This window comes from Panthera tigris, chromosome B2, assembly GCF_018350195.1.
Source record: "Panthera tigris isolate Pti1 chromosome B2, P.tigris_Pti1_mat1.1, whole genome shotgun sequence".
Lineage (NCBI taxonomy): Eukaryota > Metazoa > Chordata > Mammalia > Carnivora > Felidae > Panthera > Panthera tigris.
Genome location: NC_056664.1, coordinates 102506539 through 102529303, shown reverse-complemented (window position 1 = coordinate 102529303; position 22765 = coordinate 102506539). Strand labels below are relative to the sequence as shown.

At 40.0% G+C, this 22765-nt stretch overlaps 1 long non-coding RNA gene across 1 annotated transcript; it reads left to right on the top strand.

Annotated features, from left to right (window-relative positions):
* Positions 1-1264: 1264 nt before the first annotated feature.
* LOC122238427 lies at positions 1265-20806 on the top strand. Its single transcript, XR_006217345.1, has 6 exons — positions 1265-1303; positions 8671-8790; positions 9406-9533; positions 15116-15186; positions 18932-19179; positions 20744-20806. It is a non-coding gene; the product is annotated as an uncharacterized LOC122238427 (long non-coding RNA).
* Positions 20807-22765: the final 1959 nt, after the last annotated feature.

Below are 22765 nucleotides of genomic sequence, written 5' to 3'. Positions count from 1 at the left end.
CAAAAGATAAAGTTATAAGAAGTTTATTTTCCCCCATGACTAATTGGCCAGTAAACCCCATTTTCATGTTCTCAGTTGACCTGGGATACCCGTGGACATTTGTTTCCCATCGAACTTGTTTAGTTAGATTAAGGTGGCTAGCTAGAACCCGAATGAGTCACTTCAACGCCAGCTACTTTGTGGGTGGTTGACTGGGCCACCTAGTTAAGCCAAAGGTCACATGCTTTCAGACGGAAGAATTCCCTGCTTGCTTTTTAGCAGCCTCCCTCACCTCTACCCATGAGATGCCCGTAGCAACCCCTCTTCCAGCTGTGACAAAAACCATCTCCAATGTCACCAAATCTCCCTGGGCGATGAGGGAGGCAATCATACCCAGATGCAAGCCACTGGACTTTTCTACTGCCTTTAAAGTCAGGAGGGTTATAATAAGTCATCTGTATCTTTCATAGCTGGAATCTCTTCCATCCTGAACTGAGCTTCCTAAATTTTTAATGCATTGTATCTATATCATTACAACCTTCACATCGTGTTACATTCTGCTTGCTCTCATTTCTGATCCTACTATTAAATTTACCCGCACTTCTGGTGTCCCTGTTATTATTTCCAGCAAAACCACACTCTCATTCCTATCCTCTGTGACTTATTCAAGCACATTGTTACAGTGACTTGGTCCCTTTTTCCTGCACTGACAAGTTCCCCCTCCCCCAGTCATTCTTATCTGATTGCAACATGCTATTTTCCATTTCATCTTAAAACCAAATTTTTCAAGTATTTAACAAAAAAAAATACTGTCTCCTGACTCTACTTCCCTCCAATGCTGGCCCATATTGTCCATCCCCTGTAAGAACATTCCTCAAAAGTTCTTTAGATTCACTGTGTTTAATTCTTTGCCCTCATGCTCTCTTGGGCCCACTCCAGTTACAAGCGTGTAGTGTCTAACACATGCAAACCACAGTGGAATGAATGAACAAATCAACTACAGCCCTACGTTTGTGCAGGACCCTCTTTCACATTCCTCAAACTATCAGTCTCTGTTCTCTTCACCTATAGGAGCTCTGACCCACAAAGCAGAGGTGGGTGGAGCATAGGCTATGCTAACCCCCAGTTTGTTGTTTTCCTGTCCCAATTCTCCGTAAGTTCCTCACCTCTGAATAGGATATATTTTAATATCTTCCTTCCTTCATAGCTAAAATGAAAAAAAAAACGAACAAACAAAAACAAAAAACAACCTTTCATGACATTATGATGTCATATCCTGTCGCCTCCCCCTGCGTGGTTCCAACACAGCTCTGAATCTACCAAGGTGAGTCAACTACAAAACTACTTTTCTCTCAAGTTTCTGCTTTATTACAAATCGAATGCATCTTGTTTTCAGACCGTTGGGTCTGCTGGGCGATTAAATAAAATCCCTCTGTTGACTTCATCAAAGAGTTTGTTTTCAGCTGTATCTGTCCTCTGCTTCTTCTTTTCCATGGCAGTAAGTCTCAACTTCACAGCCTAAAGTGAGTGGTGGAAATTTGCAAGGAAGTGAATATGAAATGAATTACCTAAGAAAGAAGACAATTTAGGTGATATTTCAAAGTATCATTATCCTGCTGCGCATTACTTAGTTACGTAAATCTTAATCAGTTGAGCATCCAACTCTTGACAGCCAATCTTATTTATCATTCTGTAGCTCAAGGAAATAACAATAATAATGAGGCACCAAGACATAGAGAATAGAGTGAGTGGAAATATTCCTGGGCTCTTGGGTACAAGGGGAGGTACAGAAATTTTCTAAAATAATAGGAAAAAAAAAAGAAATTGTCAGAGTTCTGTTCCCTAAGTTTATTCCTTGTAGCTCTACTTGGTAACTGGAGCTGGAACTTGTAACTGTACCAAAGCCAGTGCCCGGAGTGGCCTTCTCTAACTTCTCTGGTGCATACGGAGGCCAAGGTCTGTGATGGCTCCTTGTCTTAGAAATTCACAGCCGTTGGGGCGCCTGGGTGGCTTGGTCGGTTGGGCGTCCGACTTCGGCTCAGGTCACGATCTCGCGGTCCGTGAGTTCGAGCCCCGCGTCGGGCTCTGTGCTGACAGCTCAGAGCCTGGAACCTGTTTCAGATTCTGTGTCTCCCTCTCTCTCTGCCCCTCCCCTGTTCATGCTCTGTCTCTCTCTGTCTCAAAAATAAATAAACGTTAAAAAAAATTAAAAGAAAAAAAAAAAAGAAATTCACAGCCGTGACACTTCATTTGAAACTGTGACATCCTGATCCATTAAAAAAAAAAAAAAGTGGAGTAGCCAATCTCCTCTTATTCCTATACAAACAGAAGGACTTTAGGTATTTTCTTTTCTCAAACTATACGTGGTAGAAATGCCCAACTTTACCTATGGTATAATTTAACCATAAAATCTGCCTGCCTAACTGTATTTTTCACTTGGGCTTTACATGTGGTCGTTAATGCAGAGATAGTTATCCTTATGAGTATCATGCAGTTTCAACATTTGGTCCAGTTCCTGAGAAGTTGAGCATCTGGAAATGATACCTAAATACATTGGCATGCTGGAAATTGTCATCCCTAAAAATAGGTATACATTTCACGGAGACAGGCAGTGTGTGTCTTTGTGACGGGCCATCAGCACATCAAGGGATGATACACTGAGCTAAATTTGACTTTACCTCACTTTAAATTCTCATCTAAAAGAGATCTGCCATTCTCATCATGCCAAAATACATCACAGATTTACTATTTTGTTTGTTGCTGTGACTTGTTAATTAAATCACAGTGTGGTTATGTTTATTAAGTTACAAATTATACCTTTTGGGGGAAGAACAAGTTCTGAAGTGGAACATGTTTACTTGATGTTTTCTCTCCCATCTGCCTTAAGGGGAGATATAATTAAATGTAACAAAGCAAGAGGCAAGTGAATGCAAGGAGAAACATTGTGAGAAAATTTCTTCCAGCTGAATAAAGCTGTAAAGTTCTCGAGGCAGACAAATTGCTACAGATGAAAAGCTAACTTGAATCTAAAGTAAGATTTAAAACGGGGAGATTTTACTTTTCAACCTCTTTTCTTAGACTTTCAAAACTGTCTACAATATAATGAAAAGCTAAGAGCATTGCATTGTTTCTTCCTCACCTGCCCAGCCATCTTCCCACTGCACTGGTAAGAACTCCCACATTTTGTATTCCAGAAAATGGCAAAATAGTATCCCAATCCTCTGAGGGATGCGGGTCATTGTAAATGTGTCGTTTTCCAGACCTAGGCTGCCCCGTCTGGTAACCCAGTAGCCACATGTATCTATTCAAAATGTTAAATTAGTTTATGAATTTGTAATTAAAATCAAATAACATTTAGATTTGAGTTCCTCTCTAGTCTCTCTTCAAGTGTTCAATAGCCACTGACTGCTATGGCTACTGACTACTCTATTGGATGGCATAGATATAAAACATGTCCATCATCAGAGAACGTACCACTGGACAACACTGTAGGAGCTGTGCATAAGGCTGAAGTGTATCTTTTTTATGGGGTTCTGCGAAGCACTCTCCAACAGGATGGTCTGTAGGGATGCAACTGTTCCATTGTTGCAGTTAGCCACAACAAAAAGACAATAGCAAGAAATTGTCCCCGAGGTTCAGACTATGACTAGAGCAAAACATACCACCTCTGTGATATGACTTAACACATATTCATATACTCTTTTAAAATATGTCTCCTCTTGCCTGCCTACACAAAGTCTAAAAATTTCCCGTCTTAGTCGATGTTCTGCAGGAAGACAATGAAAGTCTTACCAGTTATGTTGTATAGAAGCGATAACCTAGACGAACCATAACACCTTAACACCAAACAGAACTTTCTGCGATGATGGCATGTGACTACTGAGGGTGGAAAAGGTGACTAGTGGGACTAAGAAACTGAATTCTCAATTTTGTGTGATTTTAATTCATTTCAAGTTAATTCATTCCAATCAAAGGATCAAGGTTGCTCCTCGCTATTGTATTAGATAGCACAGGTCTATAGGAAAGAGCTGAAGAAAGTACTAAGCGGGTTAGAGAATGTGGTAGAAGGAATTAAAGATGGTTTTCCTCGGGCGCCTGGGTGGCTTAATCAGTTGAGCATCCAACGCTTGACTTTTGCTCAGGTCATGAAGTCAGGTTTGTGAGATGGAATCCTGCACTGTCAGTGCAGAGCTTGTTTGGAATTCTCTCTCCCTCTCTCTCTGCCCCTCCCCTGCTAGCTCTCTCTTTCTCAAAATAAATGGATAAACTTAAAAAAAAAAAACATGACCTCTGATACACACAAACCCTGTATAATCCTTCACCCTGAGAGAAGGCAAGATGTGAGATTGTGATGGGATTTCACTCTCAGGGCTAAGTTAGTATTCAGTTAACTTTGAGTTTGTCGAAAGATAGATTACCCTAGATGGGCCTGACCTCCTCAGGGACCATGTTCTTCTTCTTGTAGAAACAGATTCTTTTTTCAATGTTTATCTATTTTTGAGAGAGAGAGAGAGAGAGAGCAGGAAAGGGGCAGAGAGAGAAGGAGACACAGAATCTGAAACAGGCTCCAGGCTCTGAGCTGTCAGCACAGAGCCTGACGCGGGGCTCGAACTTGTGAATCATGAGATCATGACCTGAGCCGAAGTCGGATGCTTAACCGACTGAGCCACCCACATGTCCCTTGTAGAAAGAAATTTGAGCATGAGAGAGGTGGAAGAGGCATACTGTCATGTTATAGGGAGGGCCATGGGGCAAAGAAGAGCCGGTAACCTCTAAGAGCTGAAAGTAACCCCCAGCCAGCAGCCACAAGGAAAAAAGGCCTCCGTCTACAGTTGCAAGAAACAGAATTCTGCCGCCAGCCTGAATAAGCTTGGAGGGCGACCCTGAGCCTCGTAGGATATCGCAGCCCCGTCAGCACCGTGACCGCTGCCTTGGGAGACTCCAGACAGAGGATGAAGTTAAACCAGGCCTGGGCTCCTAACTCACAGAAATGGCGAGAAAAACATTTGTGTGGGTTTAAGGCACAACGTCTGTGGTACCTGTTATGCAGCAACACAAAATTAATGCAGAGAATTTATGCTTACTTAGCCTGTTTAAGGGAGCATGCTTTTTGAAAACTTTCAGCAGAATACATCAGTTAAGAAGATAAAGTTTTCTATTATTAACTGTTTCTTAAAGTGGATTTTAAAGTAGTTCTTTGCCAAATTTTGTTGGCCAGACCTTTGTGAATTGGAAGAGGAGGATTAGATGGAAGAAAGGAAAACCCCATGACAATGATGGCAATAGGTGATGACAGTAAAATAGTGTTTAAAGCGTTGATGGCGGTGACGCTGATGGCAAATAATTAGTATGACCATCGAGATTATAGCCTGTATTTATTTCCATGGGTAGCAGAGAGCCAAGAAAATGTTCTTGTCATCAGTAAAGGAAATATCATTTTCGAGTCAGACATTGTTGTGTTATTCACTAGGTAATAATCAACATGTAAAACACGTGATCTGAATTCAAAACATCAGATAGTGAAGTTTTGAACCAAAACAAAGTGGAAGCATTTTCACAGGAATTCATATTTGAAAATAACTGCAAATTAACATTTATCTTTTTTCCTTTAAAAAGCCAATTTCTAACTACTTGGCTTGGGGAGCTAAAAGCATTAGGATAACCTTATCTCTAACCTCAAATGGAAGGAATCATAAGGCTTCAAAAAGTTTTTGACCTCTGTGTTTAGTTTATTCATTTTAGAAAAGCAAATGCTGTATCTGAACCAAAATATATAAAAAGATTTTCACTGTGTGAATATACTTCATTATATGTAGGCTACCTTGACCCAACACAAGCTGAGGATCATATATTCCTACACACAGAAACATAATCTCCCCTTATAATAAACCATAAGTAGAATACAATGTTCTTTTACATGATAACAGAAAGGTAAAATGTAGGTCAGACATTCAGAGAAATAAAAAAGGAAAACACATCTTTATCTCTTTATTCAAAAGAACTAACTGTACCAGGTCAGTCCCAGTTCTTTGGAATAGAATGATGGTGTGCTGGTGATAAACACTAAGGCAGACCAGGCTGCTAGCAATCAGAATATCATGATGCTAACCAGATTAGGCCAATAAAGCTCAACTTGCCTTAAAAGTGATGTGCATAGACTAGACAATTTCCTGAGGTCCTGAGCTCTCCTTATCCTTGTTGGTCTAAACCCTGAACTTACCTGGGTGTGAAACTTACAAGATTCTGTCTGTAAAAGACCAGCTGAAGCGTGGATAACATTTAGGACTCTTTTCTTCAGCGCAATGCATCCTCCAAGCAGAGATGCTCTGTTGTTCTAACCTAAAACTTTGGGGAAAAAATTCTCCTGCCCTTCTCATTCTTGTTATTCCAGAGAGAGGCAGCGCCTCTCGCTAGATGGAATCGTGCAGCAGAGAGGCATCAACTCTGTGTCACAACACGCTGCGTTCAACAAATGTTCTCTGCTTTTGGACAGCTGCCTGTCTCTGCTTCAGCGAAAGCGTGGAGCCCTGTACCCAACAGAGAAAGTTCCTGCCTTAGAGTGATGGTATATTGTGGTTGTAGCTGAGAGAATGAGAAAAGCAGGGGAGGGCAGAGGCATCATCTTCCTCCATGACTCAAAGCTAGTTTCTTTCCTCCAAAAAATATTTATTGAGAACCTAGTTGGGGCGCCTGGGTGGCTCAGTTGGTTAAGCGCCCGACTCCGACTCAGGTCATGGTCTCACGGTCTGTGAGTCCAAGCCCCGCATTGGGCCCTGTGCTGTCAGTTCAGAGCTTGGAGCCCGCTTCAGATTCCGTGTCTCCCTCTCTCTCTCTGCCTCTCCCCTAGTCACGCTCTGTCTCTCAAAAAAACTAATAAACGTTAAAAAAAATTTAAAAAAAAAAAAGAAAGAAAATCTAGTCTGTAGAGACATTAAGGTAGAGACACTGGAGATGTGTGGTGACAAAGCACTGTCAGAATAAGTTCTAGAGATCGGCTGTAGGACAGAGTGCTTAGAGTTAACAATATAGTACTGTACAATTACAATTTGTTAAGAGGGTGTAACTCATGTTATCTGTCCTTGCCACATTAAAAAAAAAAAATTGGGGCGCCTGGGTGGCTCAGTCGGTTAAGCGTCTGACTTCAGCTCAGGTCACGATCTCGCAGTCCGTGAGTTCGAGCCCCGCGTTGGGCTCTGGGCTGATGGCTCAGAGCCTGGAGCCTGCTTCCGATTCTATGTCTCCCTCTCCCTCTGCCCCTCCCCCATTCATGCTCTGTCTCTCTCTGTCTCAAAAATAAATAAACATTCAAAAAAATTTAAAAAAAAAGGATATATCTTATATTTGTCACCCCAGTAACTATGTATGAACAAATTAAGCAATCAATACTCTCTGGTGAGTTAAAAAAGAAAAAAAGGACAGCATCAACTTTGCCCCACATGGTAGATCGAGAGCCATCAGGGAACCAAACATGAACACATAAGCACACAAAAATACATGATTAGAAATGTGACAAGTGTTACAATAATACACAGAACCTACCTTAGATTAGGGAGAGCTTCAGTGAACATTCACAGAAATGCCAACGTTTGAGCTGGGGACAAGTAGGTAGAGAGAGATGTTCTTTGGTTGGGACTGGATGTTCTAAGCAGAGGGAAGAAGGGAAGAGTAGAGGAGGAGGCCTGGAGCAGAAATGAGCCTCACATTTGAGGAAGTAAAGGGCTGGTATGGCGAGAGAACAGCAGCCAAAGAAGCCGAAGAGAGGCCAGAGAATGAGCCGGGACCAGATCGTGCAGGGCCTTATGGGCCACTTAAGGAGTACGAATTTTTCCTGAGAGCAATCGATTAAAGTGTTCTAAACAGATGAGGTTCATAATTCAATTTATATTTTAAAAGAAAGTTTTGGGGGAGATATTTATGAAGGTAGTAGGGCTCATTAATCCTAAATTATCTTGCTAGTTTAAAAAGCTTCGTAGCAATATATTCTCTAAGCTCATTCGGTTGTCATTACACAGGTTTCTGACTTCACGAAATGAGATTGCATGGCAACCAAAGTAAGGACTCACATATCATTACCTTCTTCTCAGCCTAGGCCTTCGCCATGCATTAGCTGGTCAGGGCTTTCTCGGGGCAGCACGACTGACATTTGGGGCTGGATAATTCTTCACTGAGGAGGTTGCCCTGTGCATTTTAGCGTGCAACATTTAGCACCGTCTCTGGCCTCCACATACTAGATGCCAGTGGCACACTGTTCCCCCAGCCCATTCCCAGTTGTGACAATTGAAAATGCCTCACGATGTTGCCAACTGTCCCTTGCAAACCACTATTTGCAAGCACAGAGCAAGCTGTCATCAAAGAGGCAGTATTATCGTCTTCAGATACATGATTTCTATAAGAACCAGTCGCTGAAAAGGACCTCAAAAGCCATCCCAGAAATTACCTTACCTACTCCCACAAAGACATAGAAGAGTTAATTTCCCATCCTTGTAAAAATCACCTTGATATTCTTTGCACCTAAAATCTACAGCTCAGGCAAATCCTTGGCATTCAGGAGAAGCATGGGTTTGGTGAGGTTATTGCCTTTGTGCAGAGCAGAACTATTTTCTTGTGCCCCACGACACTGCAGAGCAAGATGGGGAACAAAGAGAACCCTGCCACAGTCAACTGATTTATTTCTCTCTCTACCTGTTCCAGAACTTTCTACCTGACACCTTCATTCCAGAGGATGTAATATCCGATCATCCCCAAATGCCTTCTTTAGGATGGCCTGGAGATCACTCATAAAACAGCTCACTTTCCAGGAGAAACTGAGTTGTAAGTGATGAGACATGTCCAGGGGCACACCCAAAGCTTGTTCACTGGTGGTAAACAAAAAAAAAAGGAAGACCCTTTCCAAATGTTTGACTCAGCATCCTGCTCTCAAACCTACCCTGTAAATAGACTGCTTTCTGTGGATTTTAGGGCAGAAGGTGGCATAAAATCAGAGCTATATATATTTGGAGCCACCGCGATGGGATATTATATCTATAGTCTCACTGACGACAACAGTTTTGAAGTCTCTTTTTGCTTTTAAACTATTAGTGGCATTTGCCTTTCAGACAAATGGTCGTACAATGTGCTGAGGGAATCTCTAATGCAGGCGGAAGGAGCAGGCACCCCTCCCACGGGCTCTAAGGGGAAGCCACTTCCCTCCTCTTGCCACAATGCTTGAAGCTCCTACTCTTAAGCCCTGTCTCCTCAGGTCTCTGTAATAGTAACTGTGCAAACACATTGAGCCAGAAGAGTTCACTGAGCCCAAGAAAGGTCATCAGAGAGTTGAGAAGCAATTTACGTACAGATAAGTGCATAGACTTGGAGCCAGAGGATTGGGGCTAGAATTCTCATTCTGCCACTGTTGGTTTGAGCAATTGAATTTTTTCCATGTTTCAGTGTCCCCACTTGCAAAACGAAGCTACTAACTAAGCCCGTTATTTGGTTGTTCTGAGGAACAAATGAGTTCCCACATGTGAATACAAATTAACGTATGTGAGAACAGGTCCTAGAACGTGGATCGGATCGTAAGTACTGTATCTGTTTTGTATTTTCATTGTTAGTTCATAAAAAAATCTAGCTGTATTAACCAGCTTGTGTCTAGGTACATATATTTAAAGGGGGATAAATCAAAGATTAGATACATTTGGATAGAATAAAATAAATCAGCAAAAGCCTCCAACAGGGAAAATTGCCCAGAGACCACAAATCAAACTGAAATAAAAATCAATTTGGAAGTATTAATATTTGAGGAGGTCCTATTATATCAATGGTCTTTGTTATACATTAAGGGAGGGGCAGTAAATTCCATTCTCCAGGGGGCTCATACGCCACATAGAAAAAGTTAAACATGGATTAAAGTAGATACTAAGAGCACCACGTACAACAAGGAGCATATGAAAGAGCCAGCTACTGCGTGGCACAGACAGGAAGGGCCAGGGAGGCAAACAAGAGAGGTGGTGGCAATGTATTGGGGGTGCTACAATGGTGGATCTTGGACACATGGGTGCCTCGCAGTTTGTAATAACAAAAAATCGGAGGGGCGCCTGGATGGCCCCTCGGTTAAGCATCCAACTCTTGGTTTTGGCTCAGGTCACAGCTTTGCACTTTCGTGAGTTCCAGCCCCATGTCAGGCTCTACGCTGGCAACACGGAACCTGCTCTCTCCCTCTCTCTCTATCCCTCCCCCACTCGCACTGTCTCTGCCTCTCTCAAAATCAGTAAATAAACTTAAAAAAAAGACACTTAAAAATTTGAAACACTGATTGACATGTTCACCAATATGTGTCTAGTTAAACATATCATGGGGCAAACTTCCATTTTAAATGATGACATGGTTTTCTTTTTTATGGAACAGAAAGATTTCCATGGCGTCTTCTTGTAAGGAAATGCAGGTCATAGAATACAACGTTTGCCATGGTCCCACTGTACAAATGGGTATGCGTGTGTGTGTACATATCCTCTATGAATATCTACAGGTAAAGAAATATACCAGAGCTTGAGCAATTACTTCTTCGGATGGGAACTCTTTGGGGAGCACTGCTGCCAAAAAAGAGACTCTTTTTTGTACTTTTATACCTACTGTTTACATTTTTTTACACTAAGCACTGAAAGTCTACTTTAGGAGAGAATTGAGGGAGAATAGGCAAGGATTAAAAGAAAATATGTTTTTCCTAATACTGACGAGGCATATTAAAGAGCTGACATGGTGTGCATTTTCTTTTGTAGATCTCTCAGAATTGATTATAGAGCCACTTTTTATTATAGTGCACTTTTTATATAATGATTAGCTTATCTTATTCCATTCTTGAGTAGAATTTGGGTCAGCTCTGCATGCTCACTATTTGTGCAAGTGGCCAGGACAGTCAACTTTCACAGCATGACAAGTATTGATACCACTGATGGATGAAATGTTTTCTAAGCACTGAAATGGCACTTTAAAAGGGTAAGGGGAGACAGCCGCAGGCTTCCTGGTCACTGGAATATATATGAGTCATTCAGAGAGTAAGAGTTCCAAATGCTAACTCTCTAATCAGAGAACACAGCTGGAGAAGGAAATACTGGGAAAACACTTGAATCTCATCACCCGAGTCTTGTACTTAGTGTCGCAACTTTACCGCAGAGAAAGTTTGTTGCCTGAGACGCCCCAAACGAGTTAGCGTCTCCCTTTTAAAATGGATAACATCCCAAGTTAAAAACTGTAAAGGCTTCCTGTTTGGGAAGAAATGGTTCAAAACCTGCGTAGACTTAAGGCCAAACGACCTTCTTCCTCTGCGTGTTCACAAGCCAATGGCAACCAACCCAGGCAAGAAGGAGGTGAAATCTCATTTATTTCTGCCTTCCACCTTCAGCCATTCTTTCCCGTCTGTCCCCACATGCAGGCCAGGACTTTCTGACTCTTGGCTCTTACTTCTCAGACAAAAACGATCCACCATCGCTAAGTAAAAATAATGAACCAGGATGTATACAAACTGAGGTAGGTCGATGACTGTAGTTGTGATTTTGGACAAGTTGCCTAAACTGGGATGAGACAGGTGAATTTGGAACATTAACTTATTTTTAGTTCCATAATTCCATGCTTCCACAATAATCAAACCTTCAGGAGTTAATAAAGGCCTTGACCACAACAGAGGATATTTGAATTTCAGGTTAGCAAAGACCAGAAAATCTTAGTTCAAAAAAGAAAAAAAAAAATAGTGTCCTCAGGATAAAATTTCAAGCCCTGACAACCCGGGCAGGAGAGAGAACTTGGAGCCTTTCTAGAATTCTTCAGACTGCACAAAGAATATGCCCCTCAATGCCCCCACCTACTCACATCTGCTATGCTTAGATGTTGTACTATCCAGAATGCTTTTGGAAAGCCCAGAGAACTCCTAAGTGGATCAAATCAGAAAACACTGACAGGTTCGTGGAAAACTGTTCTCTTTTAGGTTTCCAATGAAATGTCTAAGCCTTAAAGATGAGCTTTAAACATATGGCCGCTCATCAGGAGTAAATCCTTTTAGAATTCTACCCATTACTAAATGCTGCACAGCAAAGTACACATGAATTCTTAAGAAAGCTCAATATTTTGTAGCACATTTAACACATTGAAGGAAACATTTTTGTTTGTAGGAAAATTATACTGACTGTAACAAATATGTTTATTCTAACGAGATCGCGTCACGCATTGCAGTATGTAGGAAAAGACAAATTAAAAACTGAGAGTCCCTATGAATCGGTAACGTGCTTTTGTACCCCTTCTTCTTTGCTCCAAGTAAGGGCAGATTCCATGTGTTAGGATTGTCCAGTTTCTTCTTGCTCCTCGTCCATTTCTCAGAAAACCACCTTTTTCTTCTTGCTTTAGGCTTTTATTCTGTTTTCTATACTTTTCTTGTTCAAACTTGTCATTTTCTTCAATGCTCTCTATTATCACCCCCAAACCTATTTTTCTTACAGCCCTGTGTTTTCTCTCGTTAAGCACCCAAGAATGATCTGTTTCTTTTTTTCCAAATGGCTTCCATTTACCATTAGTCTTTTTCCTCTTAGTTCCATTATGCACTTCTTTCTCAGCTAGGAAGCAAGGACAGAGAAAGTCTGTACATATAATTTTGACTTCACTTTATGCTCTCACTGATTTGAACTGTCATCTTTTCCATAGGCAGCAAGTAAGTGAAGCAATTGCTATAAAATTAAGTTACTTTTGCTCAGGTCAGATGTGTCAGTGTGGGCTTTCTAAATCCAAAAGCGGATAACACTTCCTTGTCCTAGTTAGATTAAAATGGTCAGTGAATCCTGACCCTCCCCAGATGGACAGCGTAGCTCCTTCCGTAGAGTTTCGGGATCTATGATATCTGCCCCTGCTGATTCCTTGGGTTGTTCCTCACAGTTTTCCTATGTGATTTCTGCTCAACCTGGTCAAATCCTGGCAGTTTCCTCAAACACCATGTTCTCACACTCAGCCAGGTCTCCGCCCCACCCCACTGCCATGGAATACCATCCCTTTTTTTGACTCATCTGGAGACTCATCTGTCTGGGAATTGGTATTCCCTTTTCCTTTCCCCACCCCAAACCTGGATTTGACCGTGTTCCTAAATTCCCCTGGGTTTCTCCCACATGACTCCCCTCCATGTTTTGTTAGAGGTAGTGGTTTTTTTGGGCAGTTTTCCCCCAGTGGACTCTAAGCTATTCTGAGAAAATCGTGCCCCCCGCCTCTTTCTTCATTTGTACCACAGGGATTTAGCTGTCGCAAACAATGCTTGTGAGAGAAATGTATTTGTGCTATGAAATAACAAATGAGAAAGGCCACTAGAAATCTTAAGTGCCATACAATAAGATCACCATAATAAGGTAATCTCATCATCTTTGTAAGAGCTTATGAGGGAAGCAGGTCAAGGATGTCAGTCTGCCTGCAACTTTTTGAAAGGCTTGAATCATAGATGGGACATTTCTACTTACACTTTGAATCTGTAAGAGAAGGAAGCCTCTGGGGCAGGAGCCAACTCAGATTTAGATTACCTACTATTTCTCCTGCTCATACAGCCTTTTGCTCTCCATTCAACAGGTTTTCCTGAACCCAGGAACCACAGTGGGCCACAGTTCCAATGGGTCGATTCTGGCAAGGAACCCCACCCCTCCCCCTCCCCCTCCCCCTCCCCATGGCTCCCTCTTTTCTGGAGGTCTCTCCCGATGGACTCTGCCCATTTGGTCAATGTGGATCTGTGCTTTACCCATGCTCTATGCTCTGCTAAACCACTTAAGGTCATTATCTTATCTAAATTTCAAGCAACCACATGATATACATTTTATTGTTTTCCTTTATTTTATCACTGAGAGGACCAGGACTTGGATCAGTTAATCAACTTACCCCAAAGTGAAGCAGGCAGAAAGAGGCAGAGCTGAGATTTGAACCAGGTTCTGACTGACTCCAGAGACTGAGTTCTTAATCACTGCTCAGCACTGCTTCTCCATCATCTGACCACAGCTTCACCAGACTCTACCCGTGGAGATAGACCCCAATCCTATCTGACATCCTAGGCATAGCTAGTCTAGAAATAAACTTTGTTTTCATTACTATATCTTTATTTTCCCCTTGTGTTTCCCCTCTCTTGACTCATAATGCCACCACGTAAAATATTTTCTATTGACCCTGGATACAAAGAGTGGTGTTGGGGATGGATGGAGACTGAAGTTACTGTAGTTTTAATTCCCCAGTTAGGATTGTCACCAGAAAAATCCTGAGATCAGGATGGGACCAACCCTGAAGACAATGAGGATAATTACAATAAACAACATCTATTAGGCATTTACTATGTGTTCTAGTCACTTTGCTCTGAACTTTGTATAATTGTCCCACTCTATCTTCATGCCAAGTTTATAAAGTAAGCACTTTATTATACCGTTGATACAAATGAAAAAAAAAAAATGAGACAAAGAGAGGTTACATAACTTATTCAAATTCACATATTGGTAATTTCTGAAACCAATCATCAAAATTAAGCAGCCTGACTTGGCCCCCAACCACTAAGCTAGATTGATTCTCAGGAGGTTTGCTTCTGTTGACTCAGTAAGTTTTCTGTAGGAATGGAGGGGCAAAGCAGAGGAAGAGACAGAAGCTGTTAGAATGGGTTGCCTCATTTCCCATCAGTGGAGGCAAATGTTGGAATAACAATTATTCGGAAAGTTGCTGGAGGAACATTTAGCACTGCAGTGGAAAAAGTCTAAGGTATTCTTCCAGAACAAGAAAGAAAATTGCAGCCCTAGAAATCTGGAGAAGTCTCTGCCCACTAATTTCCTGACACATAAACAAATAATTAGAACAGATTAGTTAGGGTCTCATGAGGGTGCTATATAGGCTGTCTGTATCTGGCAGTAACCTCCGGTTCTAGGTTTGTCCGGGTGTTAAGGCTATGTGTAGATTTCCCTGTACTGGGTATAGACAGCAAAACAATGTTTCCGTCTGTATTATAATGTTTACCACATATATTACAAAGATTTGTTTACATGGAATCTCCCCTCCTAGACTTTTAGGTATTTGAAATTACAATTGTTTTAGTTCTTGCTAGTCTCCTGGATAGCAGACACAGTGCTGATTCTTAATATGCATCTGGGATGTGTCTATTTTTCAACAGGGAGTTTTACCAAAGGGACCGCAGATCAAGACTGCTCAACATGAATGATGTAATCCCTGGGTTATCATCAGGTTTGTTTATTTGTTTTCATTTTGGAGGCAGTTATACTCATGTACATTTCAAAGTTCAAGAGGTACACAAGAGCTTGCAATGCAAAAATCTCTCTCCAAAGAGAGAGCCGCCCACTCATCCCTACCCCCACAAGGACAGCCAAAAGTATCAATTATTAATATAAGCCTCATAAAGGATTTTATGCACACACTAATATATATTTGTTTTCTTCCTCCATACCCTTTCTACAAAACTGTAGAACATGACTCCCACTGTGGTGAAACTTGAGTTTATCCATAAAAAGAAACCCTTAAAGTTCATTCACATGGATATATCATGAGTTTTCTCAGCTTTTATGCTTTTTGTTCATTTGTTTTTTTAAAAATTCGTTTGTTTTTAAGGGTTATACCACATCCCATCGTAAGGATGTTCCATTGTATTTATGCATCACCTGCCAAGTATTTAAGGTGTTTCCAACAAAGCTGCCTGTTCTTTCTAGTAAGACTTACTACTTGGGGAGCAGATTTTGGAGGGCATTTTATTAATACTATTATATAATATTTAGATTCCATTTTCATTGAAATTATACATGCATATAATGAAAAGGCAACATTATTCTACAAGTTTTTTTAATTAAAAATTAAAATATGACAGCAATTCAGCATCAGACTATAGGTGTTCTCACAAAAGGAATTTATGTCTTATGTATATAAAACAAAACAAAACAAAACAAACAAACAAACAAAACATTATGCTTAAAGCTGGCATAAACTTTCCTGAAGTGAAGAAAGCCCAGACACCACAGAAGAAAAAGGGTTGATGCATTCCCGGGGAAAATTATATCTAGACACATCCTGTCAAAATTTTGAATTAGCATAACACATTTAAATCTAGGTAGAAAATATGTTCATAATAAAAGCGAAAAGTCAACCTAGACTTATACTGCTCTGCAATATAAAAGAGTAGAAGTCATGGAAGCAGCATTTGAGAAGCTCTTAAAGGGTGAATTTTAATGATATTAGAAATTGATTTCGATGAAATATAAAGATTACAAAAGACACAAAACCAGTGATATGACATGCACATTGTAGAAAGCAGAAACCATTTGAGCTATTAAACAAAAAGTACTTGAATATAAGAAAATAGAGGCTTAAAAATCATTGCAAGACATGCAGGGATGGGCTCTACCCTCTGATACTCTAGGAATGACACCCGGAAAAAGCCACTGTGACTCTGTTTAGAGTTGTTATGGGAAACAACTGTCCAATGAACACATTTCCCAAGCACCCTGAATGTAGGAAAAGCCACCCTGGCCAGTGGGATTGATCAGAAGTGATGTGTGTCATTTGTGGGCCAGAGATTTTAAGATGGACGTGTACTGTTCCCATAATCTCTTCCTTTTTCTGCTAGTTGGAAACAGAAGATGATGGGGGGGTGGTAAGGAAGGAAAGTGTCAAGATGGAAGGAAAGTGTCAGCCAACAAGAACACTGGCACTGAACTATTTATAAAAGGGAGAAATGGAATGGGCTAAGGCGGTGCAATTTTAAGGTTTATTTATTACAGACAAGTGAATTACTCTAATTAATAAAATCGTCAACCTTGCCCGTCTATGGCCTTGCGATCAGCATTGCAATCGGCAAGTTAAAGGATCAAGAGACTCTTGGGAACCATTGACATCCAAGGATCTGGAAGCCGCTGCCATCACCAGCCTGCCTCAAGACAGCTGTGAAGCCAGTGATGCAAAGGCCGCCGAGAGCCATCTCTCTGGCTGTGCTTGCTGGGCAGGAGCGGGAGCCAGGGCAGAAAGCGGCTGCCGACCTCAACCCTGCGCCACTTCACAAGAAGCATCTAACTGCCAAAAAACTCACTGACATCTTGTTCTCCACAAAAGCATCTAGAAAACACACTTCTTAAGTTTTCTAGCCTCTGCAGTACTGTAAAGGACTCTGGCAGGAAGAGAGATAAGGGGCTGGGTGATAATTCACCATAAGCACCGCTTCCTTATGCCTTCAGTGTTCTGGCACATAAAGCACACACATGCGGACAAAAAGATGTGCTGCGATTTAAATATAGTTTTTCCTGAAATGGGAGAATATGGGCATATTTTACTTTCTTTCTTTTTTTTAAGTTTATTTATCGAGGGAGAGAGAGAGAGAGCAGAAAAGGGGCAGAGAAAGAAGGAGAGAGAGAGAATCCCAAGCAGGCTCCGTGCTGGCAGGGCAGAGCCCGATGCAAGGCTCAAACTCAGGAATCATTAGATCACGATGTGAGCAAAACGAAGAGTTGGAGGTTAACGGACTGAGCCAGCCAGGTGCCCCTACTTTCTTTTCTATGTTTTCCAAATTTTCTGTGATGAACATGTATTATTTTTATCATAAAAACATAGGAACATGGGGTGCCTGGGTGGCTCGGTCCATTAAGCGCCCGACCTCGGCTCAGGTCATGATCTCACGGTTGTGGGTTCAAACCCTCAAGCCGCGAGTTGGGCTCTGTGCTGACAGTTCAGAGCCGGGAGGCTGCTTCTGATTCTGTGTCTCCCTCCCTCCCTTCCCCTCCATGGCTCGTGCTCTGTCTCTCTGTCTCTAAAAAATAAATACACATTTAAAATTTTTTTTTAAAGCAGAGGAACATTCCTTTAAAGTATAATGTAGCAATTGATAATAATTCATCCCTTTTTATTTTTTAAATTTACTACAATTCCATTCTTTATTTCTTCCACTCACATAAAAGACCCAGAAAAGTATAAAAAAAAAAAGAGGGTTATTGATAAACGTTAATTATTAAACAAGTCACCTTTCTGTGTCTCCAATGACGGACTATTTGTGTGTGATTTGCCTTCATAACTAAATTGGAAACTACCTTGAATACAGGAACCGTTTCTTTGCACACACATAATTATGTTAAGAAATGGATTGTTGATTAAGCTAAGTAAATTTTTCCATGATTAGTAATGATATAAAAATAACTTGTCAACAAAGCTTCTCAAGAAAAAAAAAAAAAGAGAGAGACTTAAGAAAATATGAGGTTATCTTGGTAGCAAGTACAGGAGCAAAAAGACACAGACATACCAAAAAATTATATGTATGTGTGTGTATGTGTATCCCATTCACCTTAGAAAAGGAAGTGGTTTTAACTGAGATTTCCAAAGGAGTAGCAATCTTGTTTTCTACTCAGTGGGCCAGATAGGAAAAAAAAAAAAAAAAAAACAAACATAAAAAATGAACAGTTGATGATTAAGTATGGCCAGTTCTAGAGTCTCAACTCAGTGAAGGGAATTGTGGGTTTTCAAGCAACATTCAGAATCCATTTTTCTGCCATCATTTATCTCTATTGTGTATCGAATGTTCTATCTTTCTAGCCAGCCACTCTGATAAAATGTGAGTAAGGAACCACCAGTAATGTTATAAATGAAGTACTTAGAAGCTTGCAGTAATAGTAGGTATTAATAATCACCTTAATGAAAATTTGTAGCAACCCAATTTGTCATTTGAAAAAGTAGCAACACATGGTATTCATTAAAAATGTGTAAGTACAAAGTTGCAATACTATAATCTCCACCAAGATGTATGAGTATATTATGTTACCTCTCGATGTTTCTAACTATTAACATTTCCTTGGATTTTTTTTTTCCGAAGAAATAACCTTAGAAGACTTCATTTCAAGACAATGTATTTACTAAAATCCCTCCCCGACGTGCCAGCAGCTACAGTACCTAGGGCAGTTTGTACTTCCCCAAATCTCCCATCTTCTCTGTTCTTCTACAGTGCGACTTTATCCTCCTCATTGAGCTTTGGAGTTGATTACCCTCCCCTGGAACTTGCTGGGGCTGTGACTGCTTCACCCAATGTACTATGTAAACTACAGAGGAAGTGATCCTATGTGGCTTCCAAGCTAGGTCATGAAAAGCCATGCAGCTTCTGCTTTGGGCTCTTGGAATGCACACCCTATGGATACCCTCTTGGGACCTTCACGTTGGAAACAAGCTGCCACAAATAGAGAGGTCCAAGCCAAGGTAAGTCTGCCGTGCTCTGAGTAACAGCACCAGCTAAGCCCATAATCAGCAGAATCGGGCCCGAATCTTTTACCACATACAAAAATCAATCAAAATGAGCTAAAGAAACCTAAGACCCGAAAACATAAAACTCTTATAAGTGTAGAGGAAAAGTTCCTTGACATTGGCCTTGGCAATAAATTTAGAGTATACCAAATGCTCAGACAACAAAAACAAAATTATAGTGAGACTATATCAAACTAAAAATACTTTTACACAGCAAACAAAATTAAAGAAGCATTTTATGGAGTGGAAAAAATATTTGGAATCGACATATCTAATAAGTAGTTTATATCCAAAATATATAAGGAGGTCATCCAAATGAAAAGCAAAAAAACAAAACAAAGGAAAAACAAAACAACCTACGTGAGAAATGGGCAAAGAACCTGAATAGGCCTTTTTTAAAAAAAAAAAAAGACCTATAAATGACACAGATACATGAAAAAGTACTCCATATCACTAATCATCCAGGAAATTCACCCCTGTTGAGATGGCTATTATAGAAAAAAAATTAAAAATAACAAATGTGGCTAGGGTGTGGACAAAAGAGAACTTTGGACACTACTAGTGGGACTGTAAATGTAAATGTATGGCCATTATGGAAAACATTATCACAGTTCTTAAAAAAAATAGAAATACCATATGATTCAGCAATCCTTCTTCCTGGTATATACTGGAAGAAAATAAAATTAATGTTTTGAAGAGATATCTACATGTGCTCATTGCAGCATTATTCACTATAGTCAAGATACAGAAACAACCTAAGTATCCATTTGCAAATGAATGGATAAAGAAATTGGGGTATATATACACAATGAAATATCATTCCATATTTTAACCTTTTAAAAGGTTAACCTGCCTTCTGCAACATCATGGATGAACCTAGAAGACTTTATGGGAAGTGAAAGAAACCAGATGCAAAAAGTGAAAAGAAAACCTGCGTGATCTCACTGATACGTGGAATCTAAAAAGTTGAATACATAAAAGCAGAGAGTAGAATAACCTTCATCAGGGTTGGAGAGGTAGGGGAAACGAGAAGTTCAAAGGGTACAAAGTTGCAGTTATGTAGGATGAAAATGTCTAAAGATCTAATGCACAGAAATGTTACTATAGTTAATAATACTGTATTGGATACTTAAAATTTGCTAAGAGCACAGACTTATCACACACACAAGTGGTAACTACATGAGGAGAAGATACAATAATTTGCTTAACTATAGAAACCATTACACTATGCAAATGTGTATCAAATCATCATGTTGCACAGCTTAAATATATACAATTCTATTTTTTTAGTAAAATAATAAAGGAACATAACTTTATCATCAGGTCTCAAATTCTTTGGATTGGTGTATAATGTTCTTTATGATCCCTTCAGCCTTATTTCCCACAAGACCCATACTACTCTTACTGTTCCAGTAACACCGAATCTCTTGTAAATCCCAGATGGAACTCGCTTTCTCTCTCCTCCATTGACAGCTTTGCACATGATGCCTCTGTCTTAAATGTTCTCTTTACACTTCAGTTCTCAAACTTTCCTGATCCTCCTGGTGGCCACACAAGCGGAGCTTCTCTCAGCTTCCTTAAGGTAAGTTATGCCTGTATTCCCACTCCCATCTGATAGCTGCCCTTATAATTCAAGAGCCTACCACAACGCCTAGCACATATTATGTACCCTGTGAATGCTTGTTGATGAATGGATGAATGGATACATGAATACATGGATGGACGGACAGAAGGACACATGAATGGACATTGGAGGGAGGATGATCACAAAAATAAATAAATAAATAAATAAATAAATAAATAAATAAAACAACTTTCCAAAGAGATATGTTTTAGTCCCAGTGTTAAATCCTGGCAAGGATTGGAAAAGACTGCAGTGAAGAATACATCCCAGATGGGTAGAATAATCAGATGAAGGGTGAAGGAGGGAAATGAGAGAAAGTTTTGTGTCAACAGCGAGTTCATCTGGGGTAAAGTCCTTATACAGGAGAAGAGTAAAGAGAGCTAGTTATTAAAATTGTTGAAGGAACGAGGGGAGAAAAACACTGCTGTCATGCTTTAAGTAATTCGGGGAGAGGTGACAGAGGTCACTGGAGAACAAGCTATTACACTTGCATACAGAGAATGCAGCTAAGTATGAAGAGCCATGAAGAGGGTGTTATTTGTTTCTTAAGATTGTATGGGTTGGTTTGCAGTTAACCATGCTGAAGGCATCGAGAAGTATTCCTTCCATTTTTAAATACCTATGCAAAACCTTAGGTTAAGTATTTTATTTTGTTATAAAAAAAACCATCAGGTCCAATTTTGTATCCACTGAACATACAAACATGTTACATATTTAGAGAGAAATATGGACGTGTTTTATGAAAATCTTTTGTCAGGATGTTGTTCATAATCCATTAAGCTAGAGCATTGTTTTGAAACATAATGTAAGATGACAAAGTTTTAAATAAAAAAAGGTACAAAGGGTTGTTTGCGAACATACCCAGAAAAATCACAAAATAACTAGAACTATAGTAGAACCTTTCACTTTCATCCTTCACTTAGGGAATGAATCTATTCAGTTCTGAAGGCTGAATTGTGTTATTTCCTTTACACAGTGTGGTACAACTTTGAACTTAGGCAACACGGAAGATTTTAAAGTGACTAGAATAAGAAAGGCAAATCCTAAATCTTCCAGAGCCATAAGGAGGAAAATGAAAATGTGATTGTTGGCCACACTCAAGCAGCAGCGAGTAGTAGTGGAATGAGATACAAGTGATAAATTCAAGAAGTTGGAACGCAAGGTAGTAATGAAAGGAATCTAAGAATTTCATAAATATTTTTAAATTGTGGTAGATTATCACACTTCAATATAATAGCAATAGCTAATTTATAAAGGAAGTCTGTAGACAACAAGAGGGTCTTAGTGGAAATAATGAAAGCACTGGAATAAGAAAACTTCCTGAGCTTTGATGTTCTCACCTGAAAAGTGACTAAAATAAAATGTACCTTATATACATAATTATGACGATCGGGGGAAAATTATATAATGGGTTTGGTGCGAAGTCGTCATTTGATATGCAATCATTACTGTTGCTAATACCGTCATGGAGTTTGATGCGCACCTAAGAAGAATTTAAAACTACAAAAGAAAGAAAAATAATAGCAATTATGGAGAGTTATAGGAAAAAACATTCAATGATCAATGTTTTTTGCTGTAGAATAAGGAGGAAATAGTCAAAAGGAATCTCTCATATACATCTTTCTGTGTGTATACGTATTTTCTCTGCTATCTTGTCAGAGAGAAGTTAGTCTTGAGAAAATTAGTGACAGACAGGTGGCATTAGTAGCTCTTCAACAGTCAAAGTTGAGGTAGGTGACATTCAAAGGGGGACAGCTTTGGGTATAGACAGAATCCAATTCCAGGACAGCAAGTAGATACGAGAAGGTGATGACTTCCGTAGGATTCATTTGAAAGACAAGACTATACAGTTAAAATATTTCCAGGAAGAGATTTATGCTTTAAATGTGTTGGTTCTTTTTCTGGGTGCCCTGGTGG